A 22487-nucleotide genomic window follows, 5' to 3' on the forward strand; every position below is an offset into this window, starting at 1 on the left:
ATAAAAGTGTATCGGGGCTAACACATCTATCTTCGAATCTATAACAGGGCCAATACAGAAACAGTAGGTTAATACAATTATAATGATGATTATTCAATCTACAAATACATGTATACATAATAAACAAATTTTTGAAATGGTATTTTCCGGACTGGTCATACACGTTCATTCCCATATTGAACTGCTGGTTATTGTGCTAAATCGGAGTGGACATTCATTAAATACTAATTAGTTGATTTTTTTTTTTTCAGTTTTTATTAATTGTTTTTGACAAAATTACAAATAAAAGACTCTTTAGTAATTTTTCAACACACACGTCAGAGATACACAGATAGTGTAGGCTTCAAAAATTAAAAGCTACATAACTTGATTTGTCTATTGACAACATTTGTATTTTATTTTTAATATAGCTAAAATACATGTACAATGGTGGTTGTGGTTAAGTTTAACGTATTTACTGACGGTTTGAACCTAGGCTATCATCACTGATCTGAACTAACATAGTTATTGTTGTTCATTTTCTTCCTTTCTCAAACCTGTCAAATGAAATATATATAATTTTTATCAAATCTACTGAGTTGTTTTATCTACATATTTTTCAAATGAAAACATTTTGCTTTCACTTGATTGACATTCCAAATATATATGACATGCTAACTTGGCAAAAAATGGATATTCGAATATTTTTATTTCATTTGAATTTCTAAGATTTGACAAACATTAAATACTTTGTTTATAAATAAATGAATTAAAGGCCACCCGAACATAAACAGATCAAAAGATAGTTTAAGGCCATAATAACATTGAAAGAAACATGCACAGAATCATGTATAACAGGACAATTGACTTGACTCCTTGCTAAAGGCTCTCTTACCTTATCTTGTATCATTTGTTGTTAGGAACCCGGATAACTGCAAACATTGCCACTATCCAACTGGGACAGCAATGTTAAAATGATGTACTTAAAGCCTTACTTACATGGATCAACCATACGTATTGCCAATCTCTTTCAGAAAACAAAACATTCAAGAGGGACAAAATATGTGTCCAAAGTACATGAAGTATACATTGCCCCTCTAGCATTATTATTTTATTGTTGTGAACCATGAAATCAGGGAAAAATTGGTATTGGGCTAAAATTTTAGATCGAAATGAATATGCGAAAACAGCTTCATGTAAGACAATCTCAATAACAACTTATCATATTTACAAATGTGTTTGATAGCTTGCTGTTCGGTGTGAGCCAAGGCTCCGTGTTGAAGGCCGTACTTTGACCTATACTTGTTTACTTTTTACACATTGAGACTTGGATGGAGAGTTGTCTCATTAGCACTCATACCCCATCTTCTTATTTATATTGAACATTTTATTTGAAAAATGGTCGTTTGCAGCAAATAAACAGTCCACACATATTTTATACAAATATTCAACTATAGGTGAATGTTCGGCCGTCAAAACATAGGCTTAAGTGAAATGACTTAAATCAGGACAGTGACCTTCGTTTACATATATCTAAATCATGTCAAAATAAGAAAATAAGAATACCCTTTTAATGAATGTGCCAAGAACGTCAGTGTATTGTCGATATTAAAGTCATGTACATGAATACCCCTTATGAATAAAAGGATATGTGGATATACGTCATAAGATTAGCAACTCAACATCAAAAACAATAAAAAAAACATTATAAATCAATAGATGGGAATTTTATGACATGCCAAACCCTAGATTGTGTTGAATCTATATAAGTTGTTAACCTCCATTTTCTCTTATTCTCCAAATAACAAAACGCTTTAAGATAAGATAAGATAAGATCAAACTCCCACTCAGCGCTGTAGTAGAAAAAGAAAGGATATAGGGTATCCATCCATGACACTAAAACCAGTACATGCACAGCAAAAAAAAAAAAACAAACACAAAAAGCAAAGGAACAGCGCTTTTATTGCTGTTCTTCATTTCAAAGTCACAGTGAGGCCTTCAACACGGAGCAAAACAATCTCACCTCACTGCAAGTTTAAGACGGCCCCTAGCACCGACCTACTTTAATAAGTCAAGTAAAAAGCAGTATTTGTTCAGTGGCAAGTCTAGCACATACTTAAGGTGATCTGGCTGACTTTTGTAGGACTGATCCGTTGTCGGTTCAATGTTTTATAATAGTAGATGTACAAAAAGTAAAAAAAAAAACATATGTAAAAGCCTTAACCTGAATTACCACATGGTGATGTGTATATCTACAATTGCTAAAAACTATAATGCAAGAACACCCAATTAATATGTACATATAAATAAAAAGTAACAAAAATAAATTGTGTAGGCCAATTATAACGTAACAGTGTTTGCTATCTATGCAGAACTACGAGACAAACAAATCTACTGCATATAATAACATTTTATTGCTTTACTTTATGGATTATATGATACATTACTTCTGACCATATAAATTTTCAGAATAATGACTTATAGATACAATTTTGAACCTCAGTCTATAGTATTGGAATTTTTTATTTACATCTAGCTAGATATTGACAACGAGTGCTTGTTGAGAACGAAACTTTACGACAAAAGAGATTATTTTACCTTCCCAATTGTGAACTTTCCATTAGTATGTAGAAAGATTTGAGCAGCGCCTGCATATCACATATATATCTTACTACATCATAGTCATATTGGCCAATATGACTATGATGTAGTCAGAAGCACGCACATTAATGTTATTTGTCACGCTCCGTCTATTGCCCACATTTCAGATGTTAGGTTGCATTGACAAAATATCTTTTTGAACACTGAACAATGAAAAAGTTTCAAAAGTAGATTATCTATCTGATATTAAAACTTTCAAAGTAAAGTGAAATGAGACTTTTAGATATTTTAGTTCTGGTCAGTATGAAATATAGACTCAAAGAACAGACTTCTTTACAGTTTCAAATATTAATATTTGTTATTATATGGGGGAATTTATATATTCATCAGTTTATTTATCTTTTGAAATAATGTCCAACTCTGGAGATTATCATCTGTGTGATTCAAATATTATCAGTGAAATGCATCAACGATTGTCAAGGGTTCATGTTTATCATATTTATTTTTTCGTAAATTGTTTTGTTATAATTCAGGCAGTTTATTGTCTCGTTTGAATTGTTTCGCATTTTCATGTCGGGGCCTTTTATGGCTGACAATACGGTATGGGTATGCAATATTTTTTATTTAATTGGTATTTTTCTTCATTTAAATGCAATATTTTTTTCATTTGAATGGTATTTTTCATTTAAATGCAATATTTTTTTATTCAAATAGTATAATTTGTCATTCAAATACAATTTTTTTTTTATTTAATTGGTATAACTTGTCGTTTTAATGTAATATTTTTTATTCAATTTGTATAGTAGTTTTTTTTTATTTATATGCAATAATTGCATTACGGGAAATTGTTTGACGTCCCAAGGTACCTGTTACCTGTTACCTAATCTGTACGTTCCGCCTCTGTCAGTTGCTCAACCAAACGGTGTATGGGGTTTGCTATATACACGGGTCATGATCACACCTGAACTTTGACATTATACAGGGATTGACACTACTAAATTCAATCATTGACTAAAAAATATATCAACAAGTAGTTTCTGGTTGTAGTAAGAATACAAGGACGGATTCAAACAGAAAGATTTTGAAAGCAGAGAAAACTGTGCACGTTATAATCAGCATTACTTTATCAAATGACAAGACGAATACTAAACATCCAGGCTAAAAATAAGGCGTAGGTACTTGAATTCAGTCACGGACCCACGATTTTGCGGGCGTGTTCGAGTCGCAATAATAAGAACTCGCATTATGATATATGATACATATATATGTAAGAAACTTTTCCCTAGATCGCAATAATTAAACTCGCATTTTTGTTTAATTTATAAAAAATCGCAATAATAAATGCATGCTATAATTTCTGAATTCAGAGTAGATATTTCTCAGTTCCAAGTTGACATTTTTACCTTCCAAGTTGACATTTCTCACTTCCGAATTGAAATTGAGAAATATAAATTAGGAACTAAGACATATCGAGTTAGAAATTAATGAGTATGTCGACTTTGAAATGAGAAATATCAAACTTAAATACTATTTACTGAAATGTCTCCATCGGTCTGTCGTAAAGGAACAATCATAAACAAAGACAAAGACCGAGCTCGAGATATAATACACAGACACTGACGTATTGAGCATTATAAACCACTTTCTTAAAATAAAGAAAATAAACTAATTTTCAATTAATTGAACAGACACACTACCTTCCTACATATGATCACATGATACATTAAAATCCTAACACATTCATATTCGGTTATAATTAACAAACTTGAAAGACGGACGGAATTGGCAGGGGCGAATTTAGTGTAGATGTACTTTTCAAAACTCAGAAAAATATGATTTTAAGGTAAAACATTTTTGGGTTTACAATCTTATCCTGGATTCGCCCCTGATGTCAAATACTTAAAACAAATTACACCTAAAGCAGCCTTCAAGGCATTTCGACACTTGATGCGGTATTGACCTTAGGTTTGAGATGTAGTAATTTTTTTTTGCTGAAGACCTTCCAATAACAGTGAGAATGAACAACATTAACAGTTCCGTTTAATTGAACTATTTGCCTTTTCCTAGTATCTAATTAAGTGTTTGCTGACAAAAACATACTCTTAGTCTTCTTTTCAAATTAAAAGATAAATTCAATAAAGAATGACAGATCACCCTCGCGCATCTTACCCTTCCAGTTTGAGCAAACGATTTGCAGACTTACGAGTATCAAACTCGGCAGTTGTTGTTTTAAGAGTAGCATCTGTATCTAATAAAAACAACCATGTATCCCTGTATACCGGACATTGATGGTACCAAAAACAGCCGATGGAGTACTTTATTCAGAATAGATTGGATCTCATGATAAGGATCAAGAATCAATTAAAGGTACATTTTTATAGATTTTAATCGTGTAATGTTACTGTAGTTGAATCTGGTAAACACAGAAAGATTATTTTTTCTCTTAAGTTTGATTTAATGTAATAAATGAAAAGAGATTTTGGGCATAAGACAAAAAGGCAGCAACCCTCAGATATGTATTTCAAGCCACCCATGTATGGAAAATATTATGTCTTCAAGCATTGCTCATTTTTAACACAAACAGTAAGTTTACTAAAAAACAAGTTAAATTGCAATTATTTTATTTTGATGCTGATCCTCTGTGTCTTTTACTCATCTCACTAACGGTTTGACTGAAAACAAAATAAATGCATCATAATTTAAAACATATCAAAACGTATAATAACAGTAACTTTAACATAATGAAATTCCTATTCTGAATTGATACATGTGTAAAGCTTTTAAGAAATGAAAATAATCAAAACAACCAATGTACATTAAACAAACATATCTGGTTTATATGTAAGAAAAAAAAAAACGATTGATGCAATATCATTACTGATAGATAGAAGTTTGCAAAGTTACCTAGATATATCGAGTTTGTCATGCTAGCTCCGCACATTCGTTTAGATTCTCCAACACATGCCATGTTACAGTTTGATTCCGCTACTTTTGGATACTTTTTGTTTTCTAGTATATTTCCACACAAACAGTATGTACTAAACTGAAAAAGTAAAAAAATATGTACATTCTGATTTAAATATGCTATGAACAAATAACATGTATCAAAAAGCCGGAATGAATAAAAGTATGGAATGGTACATTTATGAACACTTTTTCCTAAAACGATACGCAAGAGTGGTGCGAATTATATATATGTCGTGTACATGTTACACAGGATCAATTAAATCCAAAGCATGCACTGCTCGTGAACTCTGATCACAACATCAATTACAATGACAAAAGAAATACATTGTGTGTTATTCTGTCGATATACATGTTGTCTGTCCAACGTCTCCACCTAAAAAGGAATAAATATTTTTCGCTATTATAAACCCTCGTCACGTGACGTCTCAATCTGGCGTGAGAGACGCGCGCGGGACCTGAAATAAAATAAAAACTTTCCAAGCTAAATATAGAAACTTAACCAACACAATAATATGGACTCTACAAACAAACAAACAAACAAACAAACAAATATGCATAGCAATTGTACAAGTAATTACGTGTACGATGCCATCATACAAGTTATTACTTGTACAAATATAATTGTACATTTTTTGTTGAGAAAAAGATCATAACTTGTACAACTAACTATCTTTGAGTTCAATTTGTTTCTATCTTCTGTTTTTTTTTTTAAATGTTTTATTCAAAAACTCTTTTCTTTAGGTTTGTTATTTTGGGTTTTTTTTTTGTCATTTCTCAGGTTATTTTTTTCTTTTACTATTTTTTCTTATTTATTTGTTTGTTTTTATTTTTGCTTAGTAAAAATCGATAAAACAGAGATAAACTGTCGGAAAACATTTGGAATACTGGACAATATTGGTGTTATTGCTACATACGGCATTATGCAAGAATATGAGTTATATCATGAACGTCAGTGTTATTGGATGAAAAAACTGAAGCACCAGGAGGAAAGCTGACTATTTGTTCTCGTATATTTTTTTTTTAAATATTCTTTATTATTTTTGAAAATATTTTTTGTTTGTTATTTATTTTGTTTGTTTTTTATCATATTTTGAATTTTTGTTTTTTTAATCATTTTTAAAATAAAGAATAATTGATTTATCTTATTTTCAATCGATGGAAAGATTCAATTGTTCTCTGACAGTTGGGTTTTCATTATTACTATGATTATTAATATATCTGTTTTTTTTTAAATTGCACATATCTTAATCCTTCCGACCAGTGTGAGTTGTTGTTCTCGTGTGTCCATGAAATCATCATACTCTTTATGTCAGCGTTCGCTCTTTCAAATAGGCCTAGGTAGAATAATGATTTGTACAAGTTATTATCTTTTTCTCAACAAAAATTGTACAAGTAATTACTTGTACAATTGTATTTGTACAAGTAATAACTTGTATGATGGCATCATAAAAATAATTATTTGAACAAAATGTTTGTACAAGTAATAACTTGTACAAAATATTAACATGTACACGACATATAAACTTTATCATTGTGGTGTTTCATTTAAGATATATCGGATGGATTTTTCTAACGTTTGAGAAATAGATATCTAAAGAAAATCTTTTTTTTTTTCATTAAAAGCTGAATGCAAATGCATATTTCATTTGACGTAATTTAATGTTTTACATTTAAAAGATGGTTGTGAAATCAGTGTTACCTGCAAGCCTGTGTATTTATATCATTTGCAATGTTCACGACATTTAGCTAAGGTTATAGAACTCCCAAAGCTATAAATTTTATGTTTGAGATGTCTGGCACTGTCATCTTTGTAACATCCAATGTATTCTAAAATATAAATAATATCATTTATTTAAAGTGACAAAAAACAAAAGATATTAAAAGACTCGATCAGAAATTTGTGTTATTACATTCTGTCGTTCAAAAACAGTTTTTGTTCATTAAGTAAATATCATACATTGCTAAATAGTTTTACAACGATTTTAAAAATACTATAAAAATGTATTATCTGGTTCAATCATACTAAAAATCAATATCATTTGAATATGTATGTGTCACTCTTATTCACAATTTTTCTAAACGTGTTTCTTTATGGTATCGAGCATTGCAATTATTTTCAATTATCATCGGAACAAACAAGAAATGAATAGTACTTCTACATGCTGATCCTTTAATTGATCACGAATTTTCATAGTATTTCTAACACGATGCATAAAGATGTCGTATTGATGTTGTGATTAAATAGACAGAATACATTTTCAAAAAGTTACCTGAGCACATTGTATTCAATAGTAGCATTAACACAAGATCGTATACATATAAATTAGTTTTGTACGCAATGATTGAAATGTTGTTGAACACTTTATCCTAAAATGAATACAAACCAAATTTCTTAGTTGCTTTTTTCAAACCATTTATCGCTTTACTAAGATCTGTGAGCTTTGATTTAATTGCAGATACGCTGTGGCTATTATCCTTCGAAGCTGCTATTATTTTCTTCAATTTGTCTTGTTGGGAATCCATCACTTTTTTAATCGAACCATGGACCGCTTTACTAAGATCTGTGAGCTTGGATTTAACTGCAGAAACACTGTTGCTATTAACCTTCGAAGCTGCTATTATTTTGTTCAATTGGTCCTGTTGGGAATCCTTCACTTTTTTAATCGAACCATGGACCGCTTTCCTTAGATCTGTGAGCTTGGATTAAACTGCAGAAACGCTGTGGCTATTAACCTTCGAAGCAGCTAATATTTTGTTAAACTGGTCCTTTTGGGAATCCTTCACTTTCTTAATAGAACCATGAACCACTTTACTAAGATCGGTGAACTTTGATTCAACAGCAGAAACGCTATGGCTATTATTCGTCGAAACTGTTTTTATTTTGTTCAATTGGTCCTGTTGGGAATCCATCACTTTTTTAATCGAACCATGGACCGCTGTACTAAGATGTGTTAGTTTTGATTTAATAGCAGAAACGCTGTGGCTATTGTTTTTCGAAACTGCTATTATTTTGTTCAATTGGTCCTGTTGGGAATTCATCATTTTTTTAATCGAACCATGGACCGCTTTACTAAGATCTGTAAATTTTGATTTTACTGCAGAAACGCTGTGGCTATTGTCGTTCGAAGCTGCTATTATTTTATTCAACTGGTCCTGTTGAGAATCCTTCACTTTTTTAATCGAAACATGGACCGCTTTCATAAGATCTGTGAGCTTGGATTTAACTGCATAAACGCTGTGGCTATTAACCTTCGAAGCAGCTAATATTTTGTTAAACTGGTCCTGTTGAGAATCCTTCACCTTTTTAATCGAACCATTGACCGCTTTACTAAAATCTGTGAGCTTGGATTTAATTGCGTAAACGCTGTGGTTATTATTCTTCGAAGCTGCTTTTATTTTGTTTAATTGGACCTGTTGGGATTTCATCATTTTTTCAATCGATTTCAATATCGAAGATGAAACCTTGTCATCATTATTATCTAATAAGAAACCACGAATTGGTATCTTATTTGGTGCATTCAAAGATAAACTGATCCCATTTTGTTTATTTAAACTGGTAACTATTACACATTCCAAGAAAGCAAGGAAAATTGCTATGCTCTTCATTCTGTTGATAGATGCTTAAAATATCAGGAAATCACTGTTTTATAATAAAACAACTAATATGCATATGGCAAGTCATTGTATTAATTACGAACGCGGCTGTTGCGTGATATGTGATACATGTATTTTTATGTTTGTCGTTTGCAAATGGCAGTAAAGGTAACATGAAATAAAACAAAAAAATCATATTGCATATTTGAACGTACTACGATATACAACGGCACTTTAATACGAAAATAAATGAAAAAAAAAATATGCACAATTATCGAACGGAACAAAGCACCCTTATGTAAACATTCGGCTAAAACACGCAACCCCATGGTTGCATATCACAGAAATTTATAACCAAATAAAGATAAAAGGAGATACCCATTAATCACTCTATTTTTTTATTGCCGGCATCATTTTTTCTGACTTCATCGAAACAACTACAGACTTATTCTTTATTTATCCTGCAACCTAATGTTCAGACTCACCTACAATTTCCTTCGTTTTCATGTGACTTGGTATGACAAAATGTCGTCTGTTGTGTATATGTGCACATTGCGTTGATGCTCTTCGATAGATTGTTTTTTCAATCTGTAACTTCTTACACAGCGCATAAACTACATCTGAAATTAGATTATCTTATTCATTATTAATTAATAGGGTCATAGATTTGTACTTTTCATAACTTACATGTTGTTGAACAATATCAATCTGTTGATAGTAATTGCTCGAAGAAATTCATAAAAAAACAAGGGGTCAATCTATAATCGATTAAGACAACAACACAACACATGTGTCTCGTAGTTTTATAGAGAGGAAACACTTTTTCGTTCTAATTGGTCTATGAAATTTTTACTTTTGTTACTTTTTATTCGTATCTAAACATTAATTTGTGGCTGATATGTTAAATTGTTTTAGTAGTTATAGCTATGCACATATCACCACGTGATATCTTAGGCTAAGGCTAAGACTTTTAAAACTTGTTTTACATTTTGTCATATCTACCATTACAACACATCGGTGCGACGACTCATCAGTGAGACAAAAGTCAGTTGGATTATAACAATGTGTTTGTGGTAGCTTTGCAAATGAGACAAATATCCATTACAATCGATATTCATATGTATAAAATATCCCCTGAAGTGCATGTAACAAGTATATTATTGTGGGATCCTAAGGCATTTTGTGAAATTTTTCATGCGACTACAGTTTGTTGAGCATAACACAAATATATAAAAAATATATATATATATAACTTTAATAATTTCTCAGAAATCGCAAATTAAATATCTGATCAAAATTGGTGCAAACGTAAAGACTACTAGTATATATCGCTAAAAAGTTCAGCAATTTTGACTTAAAACTATTATTTCTCGAAATCCTGTTCTACATATTTTGTTTAAATATTACATTTGTTGCTACCGGCATTTGTGTTTTATTGATTTAAATAGCACAACATGAAAATGCGCTGAAAAGCAAAATAGTTCTGACGTCACATTATTCAATATTTTTGGCGATTGTTACGTGCTTCATATACATGTGTATTTTATTTATACAGAATATTCAATTTGATTTATTTCCGAAAGTCTAGAAGTGATGTAATTTTATTTCCATATTCATATGCAAATCTACGCACTTTAGTTGCTTTGAAAATTTCATATATATCTGTGAAATCGCCCATTAACTTACAAGTTACTATTAGATAAAAAAGGGCAAACTAAAAGTAAATTATAAAAAATATTGAACAAAATGCTCCTTGTGGGATGTTTTTTAAGCTGTTTCTTTTCATATTCATTAGTCTTCAGATAACAATACGTTTAAACTAGTAACGAAAATATCTGGAAAATTTATTACACAGACGTTATATTTCATTTGACGTCGACTGTATATATACATTTCATTGTCAGTCATGTCATCCCTTTATATTGTAAATTGTACATGTTTTTATGAAATACCGCTAAGGGTGTTTAACTAGTTTTACCCCGCCACATTCTGATATAGATTTTTTTCTATACCTAGATCACTTTATATCAGTTTTCCTCTTTTCAGGTTACATATAATAAATTTGATAAATCATATTAGGAGTACGCATTTTTCCAGCGGGTTTAAAAATGTAAAACTTAATTGTGAAAATACATATTCATTCAATAGTTCTTTGAAGAACAGTTAAGCTACCATCATTGAGTATAAAGTGAAATAACAAAAATACCGAACTTCAAGGAAAACTCAAAACGGAAAGTACCCTTGTCAAATGGCAAAATCAAAACCTCGAACACATCTAACGAATGCAAAACAACTGTCACATTTCTGACTTGGTACAGGCATTTCCTTGTGTAGAAAGTGGTGGATTAAACCTGGTTTTATAGCTAGCTAAACCTCTCACTTGTATGACAGTCACATACAATTCCATTATATTGACAACATTGTATGAACAAAACAAACAATCATAATGAGTATAAAAGTCAGAAATAGGGGTACAGCAGTCAACATTGTGTTATAATCTTAATCACTATAACAGCAAATAAATATGCCAAGAAAAACAAAAAGGGCATATAGACAAAGCACATAAGCAAAAATGAATGACAAGAATAAAAAATTTACTAGAGCAAAATTACACAATTACGTGATGTACGAGTACCGAGCCAAGCCAAATAAATATTACCAAAAATGGACTAAACATTAAAGGTAATAATTTACAAAGACAAATAAAAGAACACTATAACACGTAATTAAGATGATAAACAACGTTAGTACCTAGAATCTATACTTAAAGACCATCATGTATTATTTGTGAAGTTGTTAGAAAGAACATCATCAGTATATCTGAATGTGAAATTAAATGATCTGGCTTCTTTGATCTACTTGTTTTTGAAGTGTCTAAAGCAACTCCGACTCATATGAAAATACAAAGAGGTCGGCAAGGAGAGGCACACAGTTCGTTTCCATAGGAATGCCGACAATTTGTTGAAAAAGTCTACCTCCAAATTCAACAAATATGTTGTCAATAAGAAACTCCAGCCTACTGATCACTTGTTCCTCTGTGTAGCATGTTTTACTTTCTTTTTCACTATTAACAAAATATGTCGTATGTATCCCAAAGTAATAAATTTATAGCGTACGCTACCATTTTTATATTGAAAAGCATTGTGAATTATTTCTTTTAGACGCTTTTTCAATTTCACATGGGGATTGGTGGTATACAGGGTTGAAAAATCAAAAGTTTTGATAGAACTGATTTCAGAGAAAGATCGAGATTTAAAATAATCCAGCAGTTCGTTAGAGATTTTTTGAATCCACATATAGTTAATACCCCTACGCGAGTTAACAGTTTCACAGTATTTCTGAAGACCCTCTTTTACTGCTGACATATTTTTTTTTTCAATCTAATGAACAATTCCACGTTTTATCAGGGACCTGATTGTTTTGACCCTTTTTGACAAAGTGCCCAGAAGTCCTCAATGGAATCCATAATTATTCTGAAGTTATTGTTCCAATTGATGTGTGGGTTCTCTAAACTAAGGACCATTAGTAAAATGCCATTACTCTTGATTTATTTTAGATTCAGTTGAATAAACAAACTGCATTTGATTAATTATAATTTCTACTAAAACTTCTGCTGTATTACACTAAACATGCTAAAGGGACGGGTTTGAATTTAAAAACAAAGTGTGAAAAAAAGTCTCATTGCTTTCAATAGGATCTGATACAACATATAGATATAAGAAGATGTGGTATGAGTGCCAATGAGACAACTCTCCATCCAAGTCAAAATTGATAAAAGTAAACCATTATAGGTCAAAGTACGGTCTTCAACACGGAGCCTTGGCTCACACCGAATAGCAAGCTATAAAGGTCCCAAAAATTGCTAATGTAAAACCATTCAAACGGGAAAACCAACGGTCTAATCTATATAAAAAAAACGAGAAACGAGAAACACTTATGAACCACATCAACAAACGACAACTACTGAACATCAGATTCCTGACTTAGGACAGGTGCAAACAATTGCAGCGGGTTTAAACGTTTTAATGGAACTAAACCTTCACCCGTATCTGAAACAATATTGTAACATCACAACATAGAAAGACACACTATAAGATATCAATTGAAATGGCTTAACTCAATTTAAAGACATATTAACACCAGTGAACATGCACTGAACAAATAAATTTGATCTATGATACAACGTAAATACAAAATAAATAAAAAAAAGAAAAGAATAATTAAAGTAACATGTTATACCGCTGTGAAATGTTAAACAATTTAAGAAAATATCAGACATTTGCAATTACTTTAAACACAGGTAAATGAAAATAATTTTGTTGTTAGGTATATGTGTAACGTTCAAATGGAGAGAGGAAATATATTTACAAAATAAATAATTTTGATGTTTATATTACGAAGAAGTGAACATTTATAGTAATACCAAACACTTATCAAAGCTGGTATATAGACCAGATATAACCCTGAAAAAGTTAACATTAAATAACAAAAAAGCATTACAATTAGTATCAACAGGTCAAATAAACAAGAAAGTACGATTTGAGAGTACTCGCAGTTACTGACAGCTAGTTAAAAGCCAAAAACAATTAATAATAAAAAATCATGCATCAGAGACTAAAATCAACTAAAACACATCCCAGGGATTTAGTATTTTAACGTCATGGACAGTCAAAGAAGACATGACTTGTGCAATGCCAAAAATAAATGTATCGACAGGCAGTAGAATAGTTAGGAGTTAACCTCTTTATAGATCAAAATGAACGTTGGTGTGTCTTTATACATCCCGTTTGAAAAGAATACAAATTTAGTTATGTTTTAGTTTGCTGATGACAAAATCTTATTAGTGCCAATGTAAATTATAATCAAAGGTCTAATTACAACATTGGTAAGATAACCTTTACTAATAAGTTTGTTTAAAAGCCAGCTGAAGGACGCCTCCGGGTGCGGAAGTTTCTCGCTGCATTGAAGACTAATTGGTGGCCTTCGGTTGTTGTCTTCTCTATGGTCGGGTTGTTGTCTCTTTGACACATTCCCCATTTCCATTCTCAATTTTATTGATGAGTTTACACGGATCACATAGTGATTTCCGCGCTTTAAGTACAATATAAGCGTACAATTTAGGATGTGAAATAACGTTTTTATTCAGTTTTCTACAGGTACAGCCAAATTTACTAATCAAATCTTTGTATCTATGACAGAATTTAGTAAAAGTTTTACGTAATTTATGGTAACGAAATCCCTGACTTAATAATATACCAGTGATGCATTGATTATGTTCCTTAAAATCTATGACATCACTACACACACGGGCATAACGAACGAGTTGGGATATATAAACACCGTATGATGGAACCAAAGGAACATCGCCGTCTAAAAAAGGAAAATTAACAATACGGAATGAAAAGTCGTCCCTTTTGTCGAAAATTTTAGTGAGGAGTTTTCCTTTAGAGACTGAAATGTCTAGAAAAGTACAACTACTGCTGTTTATGTTAGATTTAGTTAAAGTAAGTTTTTTTGGGTCAATTTCGGTAGTATATTTAGAGAACTCTAGATTATTTAACGAAAACATATCATCCAGATAACGGAAGGTATTGTTGAATGTACACTTCGTTCCCATGTGATTTATCTAATTCTACTTGTCATGCCGTCCGGTTTTTATTACTGATTTGAATCTGATTTTAAATGTCTTTGATGATCAAAGACAAAATATTTGAATAGTCAAAACTTATGTGTTGTCATTGTTACGGGAATACGTGAGACATTTGATGATTCATACAGGTGAAAAGTATCTTTTATATGTAGACTCTGAACCGCGATTGTACTCTCATCTGCGATTGTCACAATGAAGAGAGATGGTCCTGGCTGTAGTGCGTTGGTTAATACACTGAAGTGCGAAAGTGAAATTGTGACACTAACGTGTTGATAGCTATGCTGAAGTTGGTTATTTGTTACGATGGCGTGCGATGGTGCCTATATGCTAAAATGCGATGGTCTGAAGTTAAGCCCACATTTAATGTGGCGGAGTAGTGATAAGTGTGCTGAATTCGCATTTGGAAAATCGGGTTTGATTTGTGTTCAGGTTAAACCAAAGATATTAAAATTAAAAAAAAAAACAAACAATTCTGCAAAGCAACTTGATGCTAATTTATAAACTGTATTTAAAATACTGATTGGACGCCATTTTTTTATGTATTGCTTTGATTTGTCACCTTTTGGGATGCAAGTAATAATACCTTGTTTTTTGGTAATACATGTAGACATTTCACCTTGATTATAACCATATTTAATTGATCTATGACCACATTTATCTATATCTTTCCAATTTTTTTTTTGATATTCATTTGTGTATTCATCAGATCCAGGGCTTTTCTCATGTTTCATTCTTTTGATTGCATCAGTTAACTCTATAAATGTTATTTCCACTTCTAGGGACTCTCTTATACTTTCAAATAGTTGTGGTATATCATTATGGGTTATAGCATTATTCAAATTAATTTTTTGTCTCTAAATTCATAAAATATTTTGATGGTTTCTCTCCTTTTTCTACCCATTGTGTTTTGACCTTATATACTGACCACTCAATTTATTATGTCTGAGAATTTTTAGATCTGTTTTCATTATGTTACTCTGTTTCAAAGTTTCATCTGTTTGCGATATTTGTTCCAAGTTGTTTTTATCTTCAGCTAGTAAATGTTCTTATTTATTTGTTTCTTTCTTTTTAAATGAAGCATATGATATTGTTTTCCCCCTTTTTTCAGTTAATAATGTTTATAAAAAAATAACTGATCACTAATTGTGAACTCGATATCACTAGAATTTACTAAATTTATGTTTTCTCTATTATATCCAAGGGAAACATATAGCTCTTTAGTTTTACTTATAACCTCCTTAACAATATGGACATTCTGTGTCATTTGGTCTCTTGTGGAGCGTTGTCTCAATGACAATCATACCACATCTTCTTATTTTTATATTATCTAGATCATACAGATGAAAATTGTTCAATTTCCACAAACCCCTCCCAATACTGAAGTTATTTGGGTTTTAAAATAATGTAAAATAATGGGCGAGTGATCTGATCTATAACTATTTTGTATCTCTATGTCATGTATATTTGAGTAAATGCTCTGTGAAACTAAAAACAAACGTCTAGTCTGGCCTGTTTTATAGGGATTGGTTTCCTCCAAGTGAACCTTTTACTTTCTGGATATAATTCTCTAAAGGGATCAATTAAATTGTAAATTTCCTTTTATCTAGAACATTTTCTTTGGCTATTGGATTATCATTATTTCGTTAATTAAAAGTATCAAGGTCTTGATTTTGCACCAAATTACAATGTTACAATGACAGTCTGATTATCAATTTCCTCAATTATTCCACCATTTTTTTTTATCAAATTCAGGGGTTTCACTATTTTGACTATATAACAAGGTTTATTTGCTAATTGAAAATTAAGCTGAATAAAATCATTTAAGACAGCAGAGAAGACAATTCTGTATTAATTGTTTATTACTAAGACTTACATAAAGAGTGAGCTATTTATACTGTAAATGTATGATTTCTCTAGTCTGGTCAACGGGTCAAAGTTGTTCTACTTAATTAAACGATAAATTGTTGAAATTAGATCACATGTTTTCACGTGCAGAGAAATTTCACTTACTACCAGTGCATGATTGGATTACATCTTTCTTATTCGTCAATGATCTTGCGGAGTCAGCACGAGTTCACGTGTAAGTGCGTTGTGGTCACTTCCTTTTATCATCAGCCTTTGACGTGTTAACTTGTAATTCTAATCAAACAATTTGTGGAAATTTCCCACCCACATACCTCCCTTAATGTTATCTTTATAATTAGATATGTATATATGTTTATTAGTGGGGCAGATTTTTCTCTCCACATTTGCTATTCTTTGTCATTTATTCAATTGATATGATTTTAGTTGATGTATTTTCGTATTAATTATGTATTATAATTTCATATTAGATATCAACTTTTACGTCAAGTGTTTTATTTGCAAAATGTAATTTTTGCATTTTATGATTTTGAATAAATGACCTTTTTTCGTCAATTCAGTTTATATCATATAGAAAAACAAGCGCAGACTCTGGCCTGTGAATACGTTGTATGTTTATGGTATCTAGCTGTCTGTTTTAAAATGTAATTAAAGTAACATTGGTATCTCCAATTTTAATATTCAATCCTAAAAAGTTACCATTTTGATCTTTTTTCACATCATTGATTCTTAATAAATCGTTCGTCTTTTTCAGAACAGTGTGTATCTTGAAGGCAATATACGTTACAATCTTTTGATTTTAGATAATCTAAAACACCTCTTCGTTTTTCAATTGAATTAAGCCCTTGGCAGTTGTATGAGATAATCTGAATACGATTATTTTTCATTTAAAGTATACATGACACATATAGTTTATAACATTATTTAAATATAAAATGACTGAAAAATGTCTCACACAACTGACAATAAGTAATGAATAGCTAACACAATATATATTCTGTAATAATGGTCTTGTCTCTGATTCAAACTTGATACTATAAGCTGATTAGAAATCCTGCTGCTATGAGTTTCTATACCTATATTTGCCAATAAAATAATAAACAAAATGATAAACCATGGAAAAGAGAAGAAATGAAAAAAAGTTGAGAAAAATAAATAAAAATAATCAATAAGAGTAAGTTAAAAAATATAACATCTATAATTGCAAAAAGCATAGTCACCAAGTTTGCTGAAATTACCATGTATGCTCTGCCGGAGGAGGTATTAGTAATACTTTGATAAAATCTGTTTGATCACTCTTAATTATTAGTGACCTAACAGGATTTATACCTGGCAGCTTAATTGGTGAAAATACTAGATTGATATATGATTTACTACACTACACTGAAGAAAATTACATCCCAGGCATTCTCTTTCTCATTGATTTTGAAAAAGCTTTCGATTCTATCTCCTGGATTTTCATAGAACAGGTTCTTGATTTTTTCAACTTTGGAAATTCCATAAAATACTGGGTTAAAACTTTTTTTACAAATACTAAATCGGCGGTAACACAGAATTGTTTCCCTTTGATTTTTTTTTACAATTCATGTTATGTGCTGACAGTTCAGGAATACTACTTAGAAAAAACGAAAATATTGAAGGTATTACTATTGAAGACTCATAAGTTTTTATATCACAATATGCTGATGACACCACACTTATTTTAGATGGTTCACCAGAATCCTTACATACATCTCTTTGTGTTTTAGCACTATATGCTGAATGGTCTGGTTTCAAGATTAATTTAGAAAAAAACCCAGAGGTAGCATGGATTGAAAAAAAGAAGTATAGCGAAGATACAATGTGTGTAAAGTGGGGGTTGGAGTGGGGTTCCAACATATTTACACTCCTGGGTATTACATATTGGGTTGATTGACAAGAAATGGAAACATTGTATTATGGACACAAACTTAAAGAGATACAGAGAATAATAAATAGTTGGTAAAACAAATACTTATCCCCAAATGGAAACCTTACTATAATTAAAAGTCTTATAATCTCAAAGCTTAATCATTTATTTTTAACATAACCAAATCTTAACAATTGGTAACTTAACCAATGTATTAATAATTTATTTCCTTTTATTTGGAATTGTAAACCTAACAAAATTAAAAGAGAAACAATGTCTCAAATATTTGAATTGGGTAGACTTAACATGTTAAACTTAAACAATATATAAAAGAATTTAAATTATATTGGATTAAAAGAATCATTAAACAGACTAATAATTATTGTAAGTTACTGACTTATTCGGAAACAATAAAATTTAATGAACTGTTATATGTCCAAGAACACATGTAAAAAATTCACTTTTGGCAGGAGGTTTTTAATGCTTGCATTGAACTCTAAACTAACGTAGCTGTTAAGAACGAATATGATTTTATCACATCTAATATTTGGAATAATAAACAAATTAAGTTTTGTAATCAAACCACTCTTTACAAAAAATGGACTGAAAAAGGAGTCTGGTTAATTATTGATGTAATTGATAATGATAGACATTTAATAAAATGACACGAGTTTCAAAAAAAAAAACATACAATATTAATACAAACTTTCTTATATACCAGGCTGTAATTTCAGCAGTTAATTCTTATATGAAAAGTATTGAATGTAATTAGATTTTTAAATATTTCTAAAATCTACAAAAGGATAAAAAGACATTTACAAATTTCTAAAAGACAAAATAACAAATTTCACATCACAGGAAAATTGGTACTTAATCCTAAATAGACATACTATTACCTTGAATAAAGTGAATAGAATGTTATTTTATATAACTAAAAATTCAAATTTACAGTGGTTTCAATACAGAATTTTGGGGACAAATGAATTTCTCTACAAAATTAAAGTTATACAAAACAATAAATGTTCTTTCTGAACGGACTCAATAGAAACCATAGAACACACATTCTGGACATGTCCAAAAGTATTTGATGTATGGGAAAAACTTAATGGATGGATATATACAAAAGTCCAAATTGAACTACCACTTAACTTAGACATAGTCTTATTTGGGATATAAGAAAAAACGGAAAAAAACTACATAAGAAACCTCATAATATTATTAACTAAATATTATATATACAGAACCAAAGAATGCAAAGTAGACAAGTAAATATTGTAGTTTAAAAAAACTGTCCTATAGAAAATGTTTATTTAAAAAAATAATATTTTATAAAAATAAAGTATTGCAAATGCGTACTACTCCCGGAACCCCTGCCTCCAACCAATAGAATAACTATACAAATACATTTTTAAGTAATAAACATATTTTCCCAATTCAGGCTGCTTAGGTTTCTTACCATTATTATCTATTTATAAGTTTGTCAAATGATTAAACAAAACAACTATTTGTATTTGTCTTGATTTTGCTGATGTACTATGGACTAACTACCATCATTATACCATATACTATGATTATTTATACATGTTTATGTAATTTTGCCAATAAACACATTACAAAAATTTCCTAATTCTGCGCCCATTTACAGATCACATTCATTGTTCAGCCGCTTTGCTCCGCATTATCTTTTGCCTTACTTAGTTTTACATATTTTTGCAACCTCCATTTGCACTTAGTAAAACTTCAGGACTTGAATAGTTCATTGTTTTCTTTTTTTTTTTTGTATGACATCTTCATTTAAAAAATGGCATCCGCCTGCTTACGAATCCATTTTGTATTTCCAGTAACGTTGTAATTAAAAACATCACAATATTCATTCGTCATAGCAAACTATAATAACGCGCCAACATGTTAGTAACGTAAACGCCAACGTTTGTAATTTGAGGAATAACTAACATTTAGCCGTTTTTAATTTTACCAAAAAAACATATCGTTTGTATTATCAATCCCTAAATGGTATTCATCAAGCATTCTAATATCACCATTTCAAATATTTTGCGGCATAAACCCTCTCACTTCAGCGAACGGACAATCGAACTTCGGTGCGAACAATCTCACTTCCACTTCCCCATCGCATATCCGAGTTCTGCATATATAACATCAGTAGATTTAATTCAACGTTATACATGTATACATAAAACAGTTGAGAAATGAAGAAAGCGGAATATTTCAGGTTGAACAGCGAATGCATGTAAAATGTCAGTTCAAAGGATGAACGACAGCCTAGGTGATGTGTTAAAAAATGTTCCAGTCGCGTGGTACATTTTCAGCTTCCATTCCATTACAAGGCAATTGTGTGTTCATATTTCGAAAGTTTGCAAGTGAAACGCATTTTAACTGATATTAGTGAACAATGGTGAAGGAATACTGTTTTTACATTCTAAAACAGAAAAAAGTTTCCTGAATATCCATTCGTTTCTTCAAAAAAATCTCTGAAACGATCATTGTTAAATAATTACATTGCATGTGAGTTTCAATAAAGACCGTAATTTTGATTGGTTGACAACAATCATTATTGTCCATAGTTTACATACACATTTTGTTTGTTTTTTGGGAAATTATGGTCAGAAAATTAACGCAGAAAACAAAAACAATTGACTTTATTAAAATGAGTCCAACCTTTCTGATTGGATAAGACTCAGTTGCAGCTTTTAACATCATCTGGACAACAATAATGTTGTCATTATACCGGTCAACTGGTACAGTTGATCGGTATTTGAATTTGGCAATTCATTGGCGTATCATGATTTTGATTACAACAAAAAAGGCCATATTTAGACAAGCAAAGTCTAAATTTATGACATCGGATATTTATATATTTAGTTTCAAAAAAGTATAACAAAAAATACCGAACTCCTAGGTACATTCAAAAAGGTGAGATCCATAAAAACTGACAAAATCAAACGTTATCAACCTACAAATCGATTGTGTTAGGACAGTTGGATATTGTCTATCCATTTTCAGAATCTCAATTGATCATGCTATTTGTTTAAAAGATATGATATTACATGTACATCTTATTGAATGCAAGTAAAAATAGAATATTTTTTTTATGAGAGTTAATCTGATAACTAATTTAACTATTTGAATTGACCAATTGTAAGTGTTCAGATATTTATTGACTTAACTTCCATATCTAGCATAATATACGGTATGGCAAAAGCAACTTCAAGTTGTTAGTTTGAGAAAAGGAAACAAATATTTCGATGTTGTATATTAAGTTTTTGTCTTCGGTTTTTTATGAAGTGTTTTGTCTAAAGTCCCTTTGTAGTGTTTTGTCTTTAGTTTTCTGTGTAGTGTTTTTAATGATTTATCTGTTCGTAGTCTTTAATTAATTTAAATGGAGTTTGAAAGTCAGGAATATCAGGAATATGTCGACACTGAATTCATATAAATCAATGATGTCGAGAATATGTCGTGAAGTTTTCATTAAAAAAAAAAGGTATAATTAGGAATGTCGAGTTATTTTTCTGTAAAATTTAGACACAAATTAGTAAATGTTGACACTAAACATGTTGAAGTGTTTGTTGCATAGGTGTATAATAATGCAAAATAACATATAAAGCATGCATGTTTTCTTATTGATTTTGTATAAGATTACTACATCAAAACTTTGTGTCATATATACCAGATGTTCAATTCATAAATCACATTTACTTCCTTGTTTAAAAAACAAACAGCCAATACAAATCTACAAATATGTTTTTTATGTACAGTTATTTTTTCCCGTCTAAATCAAAGCGTCATTTTCCATAATGCTAAAATCAATGGGATACATATCCAATACATGACTGGAATAGTTTTGTTGCGCTAAATCTCTATGTACATGTATCTAATGAGTGTAATGAGTAGCGCAATTTAACTTCACATTCCACAAGGTCCCATTGA

General features: G+C 30.6%; 1 protein-coding gene and 1 long non-coding RNA gene across 3 annotated transcripts in view; both read right to left on the bottom strand.

The window, feature by feature from the left end:
- Positions 1-22487, bottom strand: part of LOC127716004 (transcription intermediary factor 1-alpha-like) — a 431824-nt gene that overhangs the window by 175934 nt on the left and 233403 nt on the right. The window lies entirely within an intron of this gene.
- On the bottom strand, positions 5185-9152 carry LOC127716031 (uncharacterized). Its single transcript, XR_007988711.1, has 4 exons — positions 7932-9152; positions 7247-7374; positions 5485-5623; positions 5185-5252 (listed from the first exon to the last, which is right to left on the bottom strand). It is a non-coding gene; the product is annotated as an uncharacterized LOC127716031 (long non-coding RNA).

This window comes from Mytilus californianus, unplaced genomic scaffold (genome assembly GCF_021869535.1).
Source record: "Mytilus californianus isolate M0D057914Y unplaced genomic scaffold, xbMytCali1.0.p SCAF_9, whole genome shotgun sequence".
Taxonomy (NCBI): Eukaryota; Metazoa; Mollusca; class Bivalvia; order Mytilida; family Mytilidae; genus Mytilus; species Mytilus californianus.